A 17,627-nucleotide genomic window follows, 5' to 3' on the forward strand; every position below is an offset into this window, starting at 1 on the left:
CACCTCACCTGAACACACCTCCTCCTACCTGGCCCAGTCCAACACCAATCTGTCTCTGAGTGTGTGGGGGGTGTGTGTGTGTGTGGGGGTTAGTGAGCACCAGGCAAATGGTTCATCCCAAGGCTCTCCCTCCCCCCCCCACTCCCAGCTTCACATCACCAGCACTGGGAGCTGAGAGAAGATGGATTTAAATGAACCAGCAGCCCTGCACTGCCAGGGAGAGAGAGAGAGAGAGGCCAGGTCTGAATGTGGATTGTACAACTTGTTCATCCAGGACTCCATCCGCTACAGGTTTGCACCCTTTGCTGATTCTTGCAAAGTTCACTTTTCCTTAAGTTGCCTGAACTGAAACAATATCTTGCAAAGTTCTTTGTTGCTGCGTTTACAAATCCCACTTCTGATTTACAATGCTGTGTGTCCGGGTGTGTGAGTGTGTGTGTGTGCCCTGTGCTTCATGGTTAACGATTCACCACTGATCAGAGCTGCAAAATAAAGCGTTTAGCCTTTTTTAACAGAAGCACTGGCTGGGGGAGGGGAGGGAGAGAATGAGAGTGAAGTTTCTGTCTGATAAATGCTGGAAATGTGTCTTTAACCAGCAGCTCTGCAGAGAGACAGATGCAGGATTTTAAACTCTCTGGGAGCTGCAGGCAGGGACACACACACACACACACACACAGAGAGACATCAGCTCCTGTTTCACACCAACAACCAGGCTGGAGTCTATGCAGCTAATTTCCATCCAGAAATGTACTTGATCCATGAAGTCAGTGAGGGTTACATTCCCATGACTTCCCATTCAGTCCAATCCAGTTCAGTTTGTTGGAATGCAGTGTGGGAGCCTCTGAGGGAGTTTGGCTCTGGGGGGGAGGGGGGGGGGTTCACTTTTCTCTCATTCAATCTCTCCTGTCTTCCACCCTCTCACAGACCTTCCTTTCGTCCTTGTCCCACCCGCCCCTTTCTCCAAACCTGTTACATTCCTAACTTTCCCCAGTTCACAGGAAAGGTCACAGAGCTGAAATGTTAACTCTGTTTCTCTCTCTCTCTGCACAGATGCTGCCGAACCTGCTGAGTTTAATCCCAGCATTTCCCTGTTTTCTAAGATTTCACAGAATAGTGTTGGTGCAGGAGGAGGCCATTTGGCCCATCGTGTCTGCACCAGCTCTCCAATGTGCTGTTAAATCAGAGATTGGTGTAAAACTGGGATCTGTTCCTGACTGAGAGCGAAACGGCAGCTTTACATTTCCAGACTGAAAATAGCTGGCCAATATTTTGTGCAGATTGTTCCCAGTTCCTTGCTTGTGGTCTATCCCTAACTACCCTTGAACTGAGCAGCTTGCTTGCTGGGCCATTCCAGAGTCAACCACATCGTGTGGACCTGGATTCACATGAAAGACTTACAGGGACTACCAGACCTGCTGAGATTTTCCAGCATCCTCTGGTCTTATTCTGGAGTTGGATAAATTCCTTCTCTGAAGGGCATCGGTGAACCAAATGGGTTTTAACGGCAATGGTTTCATGGCCATCACCAGGCCTTTAATGACAGATTTTTATTGAATTGAGATTTCACTATTTGCTGTGGTGTGATTGGAAGCTGGCTGCCCAGTGCATTACCCTCGGACTCTGGGCTCCCAGCCCAGTGACAATACCACCACACCATCAGATTGAGAGCATTTGTGTGATAGTCCCCAGTCTACCACTTTCAGGCCGGTCTCAATATGTTTAAAATCAACCGTTTTAAAATAAATCAATTCAAGTCTACATTAAATACCAGTTGGAGGAATTCACAGTTGCCTGGGGCAGTTTTCTAACACATTACCATCTTTCTATAGATAAGGAATCAAGTATTGTACACAATACTCCAGATGTGGTCTCTCCAATGCCTTGCACACTGGAAACATACTGGAATTTAGAAGAATGAGAGATCAAATTGACAAGATGATAAAAGGTGTGGATAAAGTAGACGTGGAGCGGATGCTTCGTCTTGTGGGACATTCTAGGACGAGAGGTCATAGTCTTAGGATAAGGGGCAGCAAATTTAAAACAGAGCTGAGGAGAAACTACTTCTCCCAAAGGGTTGTGAATCTGTGGAATTCGCTACCCCAAAGAGTGGAGGATGCTGGGACAGTGAGTAAATTTAAGGAGGGGTTAGACAGATTTTTAATTGGTGATGGGTTGAAGGGTTATGGGGAGAAGGCAGGAAAATGGGGATGAGGAGCATATCAGCCATGATCGAATGATGGAACGGACTCGATGGGCCGAATGGCCTAATTCTGCTCCTATATCTGAGGAATTTCTGACCCTTCCTATTTAATAATTCATTCCCTCGTAATAAATGGTAACATTTTATGACATTTCTAATTAATTGCTGTACCTGTATATTAGCCCCTTTTGATTCATGCCCAAGGACAGCCCAATCCCTCTGTCCCTCAGAATGTTGTGATCTCACACCATTTAGTTATTAAGTGTATTTTATATTCATCAGGCCAAAATGTACATTTTCACATCCGCCCATTAAACACAATTTGGCGAAGCTTTGCCAATTCACTGAACTATTTATGTCCCTCCATCGTCCCCTTACATCCTCATCACCATTTATTTTCCAATCTATTGTTGTGTCATCAGCAAACTTAACATCCATATCTGCTCTGTGACATATCACTGTGTAATCTAACAACTAATCCAGTTCCCCTGGATTCCTGCTCTGTAACATATCACTGTGTAATCTAACAACTAATCCAGTTCCCCTGGATTCCTGCTCTGTAACTTGTCACTGTGTAATCTAACAATTAATCCAGTTCCCCTGGATTCCTGCTCTGTAACACATCACTGTGTAATCTAACAATTAATCCTGTTCCCCTGGATTCCTGCTCTGTAACATATCACTGTGTAATCTAACAACTAATCCAGTTCCCCTGGATTCCTGCTCTGTAACATATCACTGTGTAATCTAACAATTAATCCAGTTCCCCTGGATTCCTGCTCTGTAACATATCACTGTGTAATCTAACAACTAATCCAGTTCCCCTGGATTCCTGCTCTGTAACTTGTCACTGTGTAATCTAACAATTAATCCAGTTCCCCTGGATTCCTGCTCTGTAACACATCACTGTGTAATCTAACAATTAATCCTGTTCCCCTGGATTCCTGCTCTGTAACATATCACTGTGTAATCTAACAACTAATCCAGTTCCCCTGGATTCCTGCTCTGTAACATATCACTGTGTAATCTAACAATTAATCCAGTTCCCCTGGATTCCTGCTCTGTAACATATCACTGTGTAATCTAACAATTAATCCAGTTCCCCTGGATTACTGCTCTGTAACATATCACTGTGTAATCCAACAATTAATCCAGTTCCCCTGGATTCCAGGGACCCAGGTTCGAGTCCCGGCTTGGGTCACTGTCTGTATAGTATTTGCACATTCTCCCCGTGTCTGCGTGGGTTTCCTCCGGGTGCTCCGGTTTCATCCCGCAGTCCAAAGATTAGGGTTAGGTGAATTGGCCATGCTAAATTGCCCCTTAGTGTCAGGGGAACTAGCGAGAGTAAATGCATGGCATTATGGGGATAGGGTCTGGGTGGGATTGAGGCCGGTGCAGACTCCATGGGCCAAATGGCCTCTTTCTGCACTTTAGGATTCTATGTACTAATCTTCACCACAAAAGTGATGCACAATCTCCAAAATAATTTGTACGGTGCTGTTTATTCTGAAGTGATTGTGGATTTGAAATTGACTGCAGTAACAGCTCTTTTAAAATGGTTTGGAAAGTAATAGTAACCCCTCGCACAAAACAATTCACTTCTAATTCTTAGCTATCGGCATCGTTGTACGGAACAGGAAGAGGATGAAGAGCTACTGTCAGAAAACAGCAAGACAACCAATGTCTGTACAAGGTTTGAAGAATCCCCATCATGTGTGTAAAGCCATTTTATTCATTATTTCACACATGAGTTAATGTAGCTCAGTTTTCACTACCTTTTCCCAATTGCTTTCACATTTTCAGTCACCATTCATCGATGTGCAGTGTTCAATTTTGTCAAAATTAGACTTGTGGGACATTTGAGACTGTTGTAAATAACTCTCCAAAAACAGCACCTCCCGTTCTCCTGGTTTAATTGGCTGTATTTATTGGCATAAGGGGTCTTTTTAATGGAACAATCTACTGATGCTGAGAGACACCACGGACTCACTCCAGCCTAACTTGTAATCTGACATCATATTTTCTGACTGGATATTGTGGATATTGAGTATTTTGAGGTCAGATTCAGCATGAATAAAATGCAGGGTAAAGCTGAAAGATCTCCCTCATGCCAGTATGACATGCCGGAAATCAAACACTGGTCCCTGTTGCTGTGAGGCAGCAGTGCGAACCGCTGTGCCATATTCAACCAAATGACTCCAGGGGTTCAGAAACTTCTGGGAAAGTTATTGCACCATTAATTATTGAGGCTCGATAGTTAATCTCTGGGTTTTAACACCAGTGGAAGAGTGGAGTGGAAATATTAGAATTGAAAATCAAAGATCAGATCTGCTTATTCAGACCGTAGTGTGATCTTGTTTTAAAAGCTTTTTAACCAGCTGCTCCTTCCACAACCATTGCTTTTTAACCAGCTGTCCCTTCCACAACCATTGCTTTTTAACCAGCTGCTCCTTCCACAACCATTGCTTTTTAACCAGCTGCTCCTTCCACAACCATTGCTTTTTAACCAGCTGTCCCTTCCACAACCATTGCTTTTTAACCAGCTGCTCCTTCCACAACCATTGCTTTTTAACCAGCTGTCCCTTCCACAACCATTGCTTTTTAACCAGCTGCTCCTTCCACAACCATTGCTTTTTAACCAGCTGCTCCTTCCACAACCATTGCTTTTTAACCACCTGCTCCTTCCACAACCATTGCTTTTTAACCAGCTGTCCCTTCCACAACCATTGCTTTTTAACCAGCTGCTCCTTCCACAACCATTGCTTTTTAACCAGCTGCTCCTTCCACAACCATTGCTTTTTAACCAGCTGCTCCTTCCACAACCATTGCTTTTTAACCAGCTGCTCCTTCCACAACCATTGCTTTTTAACCAGCTGCTCCTTCCACAACCATTGCTTTTTAACCAGCTGTCCCTTCCACAACCATTGCTTTTTAACCAGCTGCTCCTTCCACAACCAGTGCTTTTTAACCAGCTGCTCCTTCCACAACCATTGCTTTTTAACCAGCTGCTCCTTCCACAACCATTGCTTTTTAACCAGCTGTCCCTTCCACAACCATTGCTTCGATTTGAAAGAAATGCCATTCAATTGTGGACGGCTCTGGAAGTTTCCATATTCGCGTCTTGCAAGTTATCGATAACCGTTTGTAATCTTGATGTACTATTACTACACTTGCTTTTTGCTTCCTAATGCAAAGCATTTGGTGCCACTATATCTGAATTAATTGGAGAAATGACAGACACGAATAAACACCTAAAAGATTAGCGAACTTTTAACTGCAGTCTGAATCTACAGTTGTGCCAGGAGTATGATTCAAACTTGTACCCAGTTTGTACAGTCATGTTTTTAAATCTGCTAAATTTACAGCTCTCTGAAATAGTGAGAGAATTCAAAACAACAAATGGATTATTGCTCACGGATTCACCACTTCAGAACAACCTGCACGAACTCTGGCTCTGCTCAACTTCCTCCTCCTGGATGTCTTCAATTCGTCTGCAGTAAGTAATGAGAAAAGCAGCTTGACAGAGACTGTACCGTTTGTCTAAGGTTCAATTACAGTGTTTCAACCTATTTCTTTTTGGAAGGCATGAGAGAATGCTGCAAAGTTGTGTCTTTTTCATTTTTGAAGCTCGTGTCAGGGGAAGCTGTCCAACTTGCTGGAGGGTGTTGTGTGACACCATTGTTCCTTGCATTGGGAGCAGCCAGGGAGCTAAATGGCCGCAGTCTGTGTATTAATTTGTCCACCTGCCCACATTTTGTGAGCACTATATTCACCATATGTGTGCCGATGCAGAGTCCAATTGGTGATGTCTGCTCCTCTAACCCTTCAAACTGCTATTGACCATTCCTGATGCTCAATGTCACATCTGCCTTACACTGCGAAGCGGATTTAACATGCTTGATGTTTCCTTGAGCAAAACTGTCACCTTGTGTCACAATTCCAAACTTACATTAAAAGCTTGCTGGGGTGAGAGCTTACTTTATCCATATCTATCTCAATCCACAAATTAGCTATCAGAAGTATTTTAGTATTTCTTTTTTTTTGTTAAAGTAAGAAAAGCTATGTTTCTAACTGAATGCCTAACTGCCCATTCTTCCTGTGTGGGTGTCCTGTAGCTTGTTACAGAGATGGGAGTAGGTGGTCCAAGGGAAAAAATGATTTTTTTCCATGTTCAATTGCTCACCTGCCGAACAGCTGAAACTGATTTGCAATTGTTATGAGCAGCTGGGCATGTGTTTTATGATATCATTTGTGAACGATCTAATTTGGATGCTACCTTTTTAAATTGCCATTCTTGTTCTTCTAGTGATAAACAATGTAATCATTGAAACCATTGGATGAGGCGTTGATGGAAGTAACACAATATGCTAAAACGTTTGGGGTTGGCATGACTAGAGCCACTTGTTGTTCTTTGCAGGACTTTGATTCTTGGTTTGACACAAACAACTGCTTCGGGGACCAGAAGCTGGCTGAGCGATTGCACATGGGAAGCTTCTTATCTTATCTGTATTCTGATGCTGGGACGTCATTAAAATGCAAAGCTATTTTGGGCCCATCGCCCTCAGAAATATTATTCACAAAGTTGTATATTTGTGTGATGAAGTGATGTGCCTTGAGAGTGTTTGGGGCTAATTTGAAGAAACAGCAAGGTTTCTTTTCTTCATTTACTGGGTGTGGATGTCGTTGACTAGACCAGCATTTATTGGCCATCCCATGTTGCCCTTCAGAAGGTGGTGGTGAGCTGCCTTCTTGAACCACTGCAGTGCCTGAAGTTCTAGGTACATCCACAGTGCTGTTAGGGAAGGAGTTCCAGTTTTTTTGACCCAATGACGGTGAACAAGCAGCGATATGTTTCCAAAGTCAGGATGATGAGTGACTTGGAGGGAAACCTCCAGGTGGTGGTGCCCCCAGGTACCTGCTGCTCTTATCCTTCTAGGTGGCAGTGGCTGAGAGTTTGGAAGGTGCTGCCTAAGGAACCCTGGTGAATTCCTGCAGTGCATCTTGTAGATGGTACACACGGCTTTCACTGTTCATCGGTGGTGGAGGGAGTTTGTGGAAGGGGCAGCAATCAAGTGGGCTGCTTTGTCCTGGATGGTGTTGAACTTCATGACTGTTGTTGGAGCTGCACTCATCCAGGCAAATGGAGAGTATCCATCACACCCCTGACTTATGCTTTGTATCTGGTGGAGAAGCTTTGGGGAGTAAGGAGGCGAGTTACTCACCGCAGGATTCCTGGCCTTTGACTTGCCCTGGTAGATTTAGAACTGTTAATTCATTGATTAAAAATGTGATGGCAAAAACTGAGGATCTATATTCTACTAACTGTTTATCCCGAGCAGTGTTAAATTTTGAGTTACTGCGTGTGAATTACAAATTAATTTGACTTTTATGAAGTGATAAAGAACATAAGAACATAAGAAATAGGAGCAGGAGTAGGCCATCTAGCCCCTTGAGCCTGCCCCGCCATTCAATAAGATCATGGCTGATCTGAAGTGGATCAGTTCCACTTACCCACCTGATCCCCATAACCCCTAATTCCCTTACCGATCAGGAATCCATCTATCCGTGATTTAAACATATTCAACGAGGTAGCCTCCACCACTTCAGTGGGCAGAGAATTCCAGAGATTCACCACCCTCTGAGAGAAGAAGTTCCTCCTCAACTCTGTCCGAAACTGACCCCCCTTTATTTTGAGGCTGTGCCCTCTCGTTCGAGCTTCCTTTCGAAGTGGAAAGAATCTCTCCACCTCTACCCTATCCAGCCCCTTCATTATCTTATAGGTCTCTGTAACATCCCCCCTCAGCCTTCTAAATTCCAACGAGTACAAACCCAATCTGCTCAGTCTCACCTCATCATCAACACCCCTCATCTTTGGTATCAACCTGCTGAACCTTCTCTGCACTCCCTCCAAGGCCAATATATCCTTCCGCAAATAAGGGGACCAATACTGCACACAGTATTCCAGCTGCGGCCTCACCAATGCCCTGTACAGATGCAGCAAGAGATCTCTGCTTTTATATTCTATCCCCTTGCGGTATAGGCCAACATCCCATTTGCCTTCTTGATCACCTGTTGCACCTGCAGACTGGGTTTTTGCGTCTCATGCACAAGGACCCCCAGGTCCCTTTGCACAGTAGCATGTTGTAATTTTTTTCCATTTAGATAATAATCCAATTTGCTATTATTTCCTCCAAAGTGAATAACCTCGCATTTGTCAACGTTATACTCCATCTGCCAGATCCTCGCCCACTAACTCAGCCTGTCCAAATCTCTCTGCAGACCTTCTATGCCCTCCACACGATACGCTTTTCCACTTATCTTTGTGTCGTCAGCAAACTTTGTTACCCTACACTCAGTCCCCTCCTCCAGATCGTCTATATAAATGGTAAATAGTTGAGGCCCCAGTACCGATCCCTGCGGCACGCCACTAGTTACCATCCGCCAACCAGAAAAGTACCCATTTATTCTGACGCTCTGCTTCCTGTCGGATATCCAATCCCCAATCCACGTGAACACCCTACCCACAACTCCGTGTGACCCAATCTTCTTCAGCAACCTTTTGTGAGGCACCTTATCAGACACCTTTTGGAAATCCAAAAACACCGCATCCACCGGTTCCCCTCCGTCAACCGCACCAGTCACATCTTCATAAAAATCCAACAAGTTCGTCAAGCACGACTTTCCCCTCATGAATCCATGCTGCGTCTGCTGAATCGAACCATTCTTACCCAGATGGCCTGCTATTTCTTCTTTAATGATGGATTCCAGCATTTTCTAGTTCCACCACTTCTTGCAGACATGACTTACCTGCGATCCACTGGAATTAAGTGGTGGCTCTATTCGTGTAACGAGAATGGTTTCTGCCCAGTCCAGCTGCATCCCACTTAGAATGGATTAGAAATGTTAAAGGGCACAAAGCTAAATGAACATTTACCAGGTGTTCTTGCATTCAGTAAATAGTGCCTGAAGTAAACATGGCATTTAAGGTGCTGGAATAGGCAACTTAGAAATTGATGAGACGAATAGATAATTATTGCCTTTCACTCGATGTAGGCAACTACCACAGGTGTTTTTAATTAGGGTGGACATTTTACCCAGATCTGAATAATTTGAATCACTTCAGATATTACATAATATGGTGAAGGGGGAGAGATTTCTTCCGCTTCATTTACTCTCAATTATTTATTCTGTGGCCATATATTGAACTCCTCAGTTGACCTTGGTAACAAGGCCCATTCAGCATCCCCACGGGCTGTTCCAATTGCTGATCCCGACCTTGATAAGAACATTTCAATTGATGCTGGATCTCTAGTAGAACTGCTTCCTGATCAGGAAGACTTGCTCAATTAAAGTGTTTTTATCACATTTTGGGAGGTGCAGGGTAAGGGAAATAGAATAATTTTTATTTGCTGAAATGTCTATCCACTATTTGAGAAGCTGAAATGGGTTGGGGGAGAGGAGGAATGGTAGGTTACAATTACTCTGATTTATCTCCTCTTCTGTTCACACTACAAGCTCCATTTCCTAACCATTCACTCCAAACCTCTGTCTGGTTCCTGTCTGTCTGAGGCTGAACTAAACTATTTGCAATTGTGATATCCTAATTGAGCCTGAACTACATTTCCAACCCCATATTCTTAATATTACCAATACCACCACCATAATATCGCCCGCCCTTGTTCAAACCCTTAATTAGCACGAGGTTTTCCTAAACAGCCTCCCACCTTGCACCACGTGGAAGATTCAATTCATCAGAACTGCTGCTGACATGAACCAAGTTCTGTCCACTGCTCCATTTGTGCATCGCTGATGGTCAACCTTCAGCTGTTTAGCCCAAAGCACTGGAATTATTTCCCTAAATCTCTCTGCCTCTCCAGCTCATCCTTATTTAAGACACTGCTTTAAAAACTCCTTGGTCACCTCTCAATGGGTTTTTTGGTAGCTCGGTGTCAAATTTGTGTGATAATTGCCCCTGTGATGATCCTGTAGACATCTTATTATCATAGAATCCCGACAGTGCAGAAGGAGGCCATTTGGCCCATCAAGTTTGCACCAACCCCACATATTTACCCCGCCAATCGCACTGACACCAAAGGTTTATTTAGCCTAGCCAATCAACCGAACCCGCACATCTTTGGAATGTGGGAGGAAACCGGAGCAGACACGGGGAGAATGCGCAAACTCCACACAGAGAGTGACCCGAGGCCAGAATCGAACCTGGGTCCCTGGCGCTGTGAGACAGGAGTGCCAAACACTGTGCCACCATGCCACCTATGTTAAAGGCGTTGTAGAAATGTACATTGTTGAGGAATGAAGAAAGTGAATTTAAGGTTACTATCCCCTTAATCCCACTTAGTTACCCCACCAACCTACACATCTTGGGACACTTAAGGGGAAATGTAGCATGGCCAATCCACCGAACCTGCACATCAGACTGAGAGGGTAAACTGGAGCACCCAAAGGAAACCCACGCAGACACGGAGAGAACATGTAACCTCCCCAAAAACAGTCACCCAAGGCCAGAATTGAAGCCGGGTCCCTGGTCTGTGAAGCAGTAGTGCTAACCACAGCCACCATACCGCCCTGATCTAGTATTGTGCAATGAGGTAGGGTTAATTGGTAATCTCATAGTAAAAGATCCACAGGCAAATATTCATATCACAATTGAATTCCATATGATGGTCTGCAAGTGACATATTTCCACAATCATCAACAAGAATCTTGTCCCTATCTAATTGGTTTTAGGTTTGAGAGGAGAGCCTGCTGAGGTTGATCGTGAACATTGAAAATTTTGATTTCTTTCTTTAAATGTTCATCAATGAAATTGGGAAATAAACGCTCTGCAAGAAACATCCATCTGTGGCTTATTGAGAGCATTAACGATTGTGTTAGATTAAGAGAAGAGGCTTATCATATGACAAGGAATAGTAACAAGTTTGAGCATTGGGAGTGTTTTTGAAACCAGTAAAATGCCACAGAAGATTGATTAAAAATGGAATATGAGGGTAAACTATAAGAGCTTTTACAAGTATATACAAAAGAAGATCACCAAGTTACAGGAAGGATTTAAATAAGGTTCAAAGAGTGCAGAGAAGGTTCGCAAGGATGTTACCGGGACTTGAGAACCTGAGTTACAGAGCGAGATTGAATAGGTTGGGACTTTATTCCCTGGAGCGTAGAAGATTGAGGGGAGATTTGAGAGAGGTGTATAAGATTTTGATGGGTATAGATAGAGTGAATGCAAGCAGGCTTTTTCCACTGAGGCTCGGGGAGAAAAAAACCAGAGGGCATGGGTTAAGGGTGAAAGGAGAAAAGATTAAAGGGAATATTAGGGGGGGCTTCTTCACGCAGAGAGTGGTGGGAGTGTGGAATGAGCAGCCGGATGAAGTGGGAAACATTTACCATTTAAGAAAAACTTGGACGGGCTGATGGATGAGAGGGGTGTGGAGGGATATGGTCCAAGTGCAGGTCAGTGGGACTAGGCAAAAAATGGTTCGGCACAGACAAGAAGGGCCAAAAGGCCTGTTTCTGAGCTGTAATTTTCTATGGTTCTATGGTTACTGTATTTTCTCATGAAGGGTTGGATTCCAAGGTCTGATCTGTTCTGTTGCAGAATAAAGCTGTTGACAATCTAATCTGAAGTTGCAGGTGTTTTCATCAAGTGAACATTCAGCCCACACCTGTAGATGTGCTTCAACCCATGGCTTGTTCAGCTGTTTTTGTTGAACCTGTGCTTCAGTCCACAGAACTGTTCAGTGCAGCTTTTGTAACATTGCATTATTTTGCTTGACCTTCTTGGGCATCATCAGTGTGTAAAAAGCATGTATTCTCACCTGAATTAGGTATTGAGACCCTTCCTCCTCCCACATATTAAAGCTGAGGTAGAAAAGAGCCTGCCGCCAAAAAAGGAAGTCAAAATGTATGTCGGCCTGAGCAAAATGCAACGGGAATGGTGAGTGCACAACTTGTGAATCTTAATGTGTTGCATTGTGAAGTACGGCATCATCTTGCAACAACTCATTGAAATTGTCCTGCACTTCAATCAACAATTAGAGCATTTGTAGAACGAAGGGAATAGATTCACCAGTGTAAGCGAGTGTGATTTTACCCAATGCATCAATAATAGGCTGACTCCCTACTATTGACCATCTTGCTTCCGTCTGATCTGTAAGATTTTTGTGTTTGGAATTCTAACTTCCCTCAATCATTTCCATTATTTTTTCCCGAAACAGAAGATCATCATTGAATTCAGATTGGACGATTGCCATTCAAGTGTGATTATTACAGTGCTTTCAAACTACTTTGCTCTCAGCTTTGGGCTTTCTTCTTTCAAACCCCAATGCAGCCCATTATTGATACCCACCTGATCAGGTACTAGTGAGGTGTCCCCTCCAAACTTATTAACCATGTCTATCATGGTTGGTCAAGGAGAACGCTGCAAAGCCCTTCAAAATAAGACTGCACCCGATGTAACACAATGTCATTGCCTCACGATGATGCCAGGATCGCTGCCACGAATATAAAACAGTCACTAATAAATCAAACAGGAATTTAGGAGAAGATTCAAAAAAGAAAGTGGCAGAGTGGTTAGTGTGGAACTCACTACCACATGGAGAGGCATGACATTGATGCATTTTAGGGAAGTTTGTTAAACATAGAATGGAAAAAGAAATCGAAGGTGTGAGGAGACTCTTATCATGAACACTGATCTGGAATTGTTGATCGAAGTGGCCTGTTTCTGCGTTACAAATACTTAATCCCAGAGTACTTCATATTGCTCGCATCCAAGTTAGATGAAAAGGAATATTCCCATCCCTTCAAACCCTGGCCACCTGGAATGAATTGTACTTTATATCAATGAACAAAATGTCGAGTGTGTATTAGTCGTAAGATATGGGTTTCTATATCTGTGAGGCTTAGATGGAGCACCCTGTTCCCTGGTAGGTGAGAGGGGTTGGAATGTGGATCCTAGACTTTGTCCGAGGCACCTATAGAACAAAGCATTCATTTTAGGTTGTAATTGCTTTCTGTTGAGCTCCATTAAAAAAATGAATTTATCTCCAAGTTGGTGTGATGAGTTTTAATTCTGGCCTTGCTGACAGGTACACCAGGATATTAATGAAGGATATTGACATCCTGAACTCCTCAGGAAAATGGACAAAATGCGTCTATTGAATAGACTGATGCAACTGCGCAAGTGCTGCAACCACCCCTATCTGTTTGACGGAGCTGAACCTGGCCCACCTTACACCACTGACACTCACCTGGTAGTTAACAGTGGCAAAATGGTGGTACTGGACAAACTGCTGCCGAAAGTGAAGGAGCAAGGTCAGCCGCAGGCCTGGTCAAGGCTTTTGTTTCCCTTTCTGTCTTTCAATCTTTCTATCGGAAGGAGACATGGAGTGATTTGATAGTTTCGTGGATACTTGAGTAGCTCGGACGGGGTGGGGGTGGCCAACATAAGGCATAAGGCCCAAATTAACGATTGTCAGACCGTAAAGGGAAATTAATTGAAAATATTCCAAAATGTGTTATAAATTAATATGTAATAAACTCTGGAATCAGCAATGGTTTTAGTTATAGTAGGACAGGCAAAGAAGCTTACTGAGATCTCCTTGAGGAGATAACCAAACAAAAACACAATGCAAATTAGGTTTTAGAATATGTTCAACAAATCTGTGATTAGAGAGTAAATATAGTAATAAAGTTCACGCTTTGTGAAATAGATGACATTGTCTCAATGGATTAAGAATTAGCTTAATGTTAATGTTCCTACTTTGGGAGGATGTAGGTTTGGATTCAGATTCGATTGGAAATTCAAAGAGCATGCCAGTCACTCGAACTCGAATCCATGACCAAATTAGTTGAGACTCTGGAGACCAGGAGGAATTGAACAAAAACTACTGTGTAGTCCAATCCATATAGAAGGAAATCGGGTGGAGTGGAAAATCAAACATCCTGGTATATCGATTGGCTGTAAACAACCGCCTGCATGGTTATTTGTGCATTTCCGAGTGCGATGTCAGACTTTGTCATGCTCTGGAGCACTCCTGTACCTGTGCTGTAGACTGATCAAAAATAGAACAGGATTTTTAGTAAATGAAAGGGGTTTGTGATGTTTAGCCTTCGTAAGCATGCAAGGATTTCCACGACAATGTCTGCAAAAGAATTTGAAAATGATCACTGATGACACCATGGCAGCATTTGACCTGTGCAGCAAGGTACAGCAGATTGCATGCTGTGATGTTATGGGTTACAAATCAGCACAGGTTTTAATGAGTTAAAAACTGCTGAAAATACGCAACTAATCTGGTAGCATCAGCGAAGGGTCAACTATGATTCTTCAGAACTCCCCTCTCCACAGATGCTGCCTGACCTGCTGAGTATTTCCAGAACTTTGCTTCCATCTATTTAGCTTTTATTTCACAAGTTTTAGTGACTGTTTAAAACAATGGTGTGTCTTGATCTGAAATCGCATTCTGTTTTAGTCATTCTGGCCTGCCACACGCCATCCACTGGGGCTGGGGGCTCCCAAAAACTGGCCGATTTACCATCAAATATTCTTCATGAGGAGAGTTGGATCACAGGCCTCTGCAATGCTTGATGGGCCCCATCCTCCTTCCGGGGGAATAGTTACAGGAGCCAAATATTCTGAAAATTGGGGGCTAACGTGTTGGGAGAAGGTGAAAGGGATAATTACATGGTTTGGGATTGCAGCTATTTTTTGATTAGGGTTTAAGTTTTGCTGCCCAAACTGCAGCACCGTCTGGAATCCACCTGGAATATAAACCCTTCGAAATCATTCCCATCAATCATGGCAGCTGGGTCACATGGACAGTTCACATTGTATGAATTATAAAATTGGAGTTGGTTATGTGTTCATTTATGCCTCCTGTACTATAACGAGTTTACGAGATTACTCTGCATCCTGCAAGTTACCACTGAAATTTGTTTTCCATTATCCACATCAGTAGATGTAGGTTTTTGAAGCATTTGTGTATCTGCGCTGTGTTCTTGGCTACCGATCAACCGATTACCCTGATGATTGTTCTTCTTTTCCACAGGTTCTCGGTGTTGATCTTCAGCCAAATGACCAGGGTACTGGATATAGAACATAGAACATAGAACAGTACAGCACAGAACAGTCCCTTCGGCCCACGATGTTGTGCCGAGCTTTATCTGAAACCAAGATCAAGCTATCCCACTCCCTATCATCCTGGTGTGCTCCATGTGCCTATCCAATAACCGCTTAAATGTTTCTAAAGTGTCTGACTCCACTATCACTGCAGGCAGTCCATTCCACACCCCAACCACTCTCTGCGTAAAGAACCTACCTCTGATATCCGTCCTGTATCTCCCACCACGAACCCTATAGTTATGCCCCCTTGTAATAGCTCCATCCACCCGAGGAAATAGTCTTTGAACGTTCACTCTATCTATCCCCTTCATCATTTTATACACCTCTATTAAGTCTCCCCTCAGCCTCCTCCGCTCCAGAGAGAACAGCCCTAGCTCCCTCAACCTTTCCTCATATGACCTACCCTCCAAACCAGGCAGCATCCTGGTAAATCTCATCTGCACTCTTTCCAGCGCTTCCACATCCTTCTTATAGTGAGGTGACCAGAACTGCATACAATATTCCAAATGTGGTCTCACCAAGGTCCTGTACAGTTGCAGCATAACCCCACTGCTCTTAAACTCCAACCCCCTGTTAATAAAAGCTAACACACTATAGGCCTTCTTCACAGCTCTATCCACTTGAGTGGCAACCTTTAGAGATCTGTGGATATGGACCCCAAGATCTCTCTGTTCCTCCACAGTCTTCAGAACCCTACCTTTGACCCTGTAATCCACATTTAAATTTGTCCTACCAAAATGAATCACCTCACATTTATCAGGGATATCTTGGAAGATTATTGTATGTGGAGAAACTACGAGGATTGTAGACTGGATGGACAGACGCCGCATGAGGAGAGACAAGTATGTTTTTTGCCCTGTGCTTTCAAAACTGAGTTTGTTTGAGGAAAGTTCTCACCTCTTAAATTGATCTGAGGCTCTATTATCTAAGTAAGAATTCTAGACTTAAGGTTACAAAACTGACTCAAGGTTTTCAAACAAAAAATATGAATATTCAATTTGAATCCAGCATCTATTTGTATTTTTAAAAATGAAACTTTCCAACAATTAGTAAAAAGATTGGTCCCAATCGTTTGTTCAATTCTGGCTTAACTTTTCTCTCTCATCCCTCCAGGATTCTATTTCTGCTTTCAATAGTCCTGGGAGTGTCGTGGTTCCCCAGGACGACAATTCGTTCACATCGGTTTAAAACAGAGAGTCTGAGCAGCGATCTTCCAAGCAATAGACTTTATTTCTCAGCACAAGCGAAAAAGTCGGGATCTCCGGATCAATCCAAAGAGCCCTTGGGCTTACAATCTTTTATGTACATTTCAGCCTCATATCTCAAGATCCTCATCTCCCTTTTACAGCCTGTCCTTGGTTGTTATCTTACCCTACAGCCCGACCTTTCTTTGGCCACCATTAGTTTTAGTTGACCCTTTATCTGTTTTCTTTGCAATTGGTCATTCCCTGTTATATCTCTTTGTCTCTTAAACCATGGTGGTTATAACTCTTGCTCTTATCTGAACTTTTCTGTTTGTCCAATAATCGTGGTTTTGCAGGCTAAGGCCGAATGTGTTTAGAAGAAAAGACATCCTCTCTGCTGATTTATGGTCCACTAATGTGTTTAGAAGAAAAGACATTCTCTCTGCTGATTTATGGTCCACTATTCAGTTGAACCACCGAGCAGTCTTCCTTGTTTTCTTAAGTGACTATTGTTTGCTTTCCTTAATTAGTGATTGCTATATTACTTCTCTAGTTCCTCTAGTTCCTCCACTTTGATCATATCGACTCCACTTGATTATATTAGGTCGGGTCACACGAGGTTACTTTAGGTTATATACCCATCTCACTACTCACCTAAATCTGCTATATCATTTTACTAAAACCTGTGAATCTGAATTTCATACCTAGCTCATACAATATCTAATACAATTTCCCTTACAATCCCCCCTTTGAGGCTTCCCTAGCCTCATCCCAATTATCAAGCTCAAATAATCCCCTTGCTCAATCCCATTTGTATTTTATTTTAATCACTTTTCCCAGGCGATGTGGAGGAGCCGACTATTTTGGTCAGGGATCAGTGTCCCTATTCTAACTTTATCATAATTTGTCTATCCCGGTTCTGATTTTTGGGTTGCTCCTCCAGATTGCCTGCCCCTGACAGTCATCAGCCAAAAACCTTCCCACTCTTGTCTAGGGAAGGGAAAAAGACTGATTCCTGTGTACAGACTAAATTCTCCTGGTTTCCCGCGGACTTCAGCAAGGTGCTATTGTTGTCACAAGGCGATCTTCCACTATTGTAGTTATT

The 17,627-nt window shown here is 43.2% G+C and overlaps 1 pseudogene; it reads left to right on the top strand.

Annotated features, from left to right (window-relative positions):
* Positions 1 to 6,587: 6,587 nt before the first annotated feature.
* On the top strand, positions 6,588 to 16,526 carry LOC144487822 (SWI/SNF-related matrix-associated actin-dependent regulator of chromatin subfamily A member 5-like; annotated as a pseudogene).
* Positions 16,527 to 17,627: the final 1,101 nt, after the last annotated feature.

The sequence above is a fragment of the Mustelus asterias genome, unplaced genomic scaffold, assembly GCF_964213995.1.
Source record: "Mustelus asterias unplaced genomic scaffold, sMusAst1.hap1.1 HAP1_SCAFFOLD_1061, whole genome shotgun sequence".
In the NCBI taxonomy this organism is placed as follows: Eukaryota; Metazoa; Chordata; class Chondrichthyes; order Carcharhiniformes; family Triakidae; genus Mustelus; species Mustelus asterias.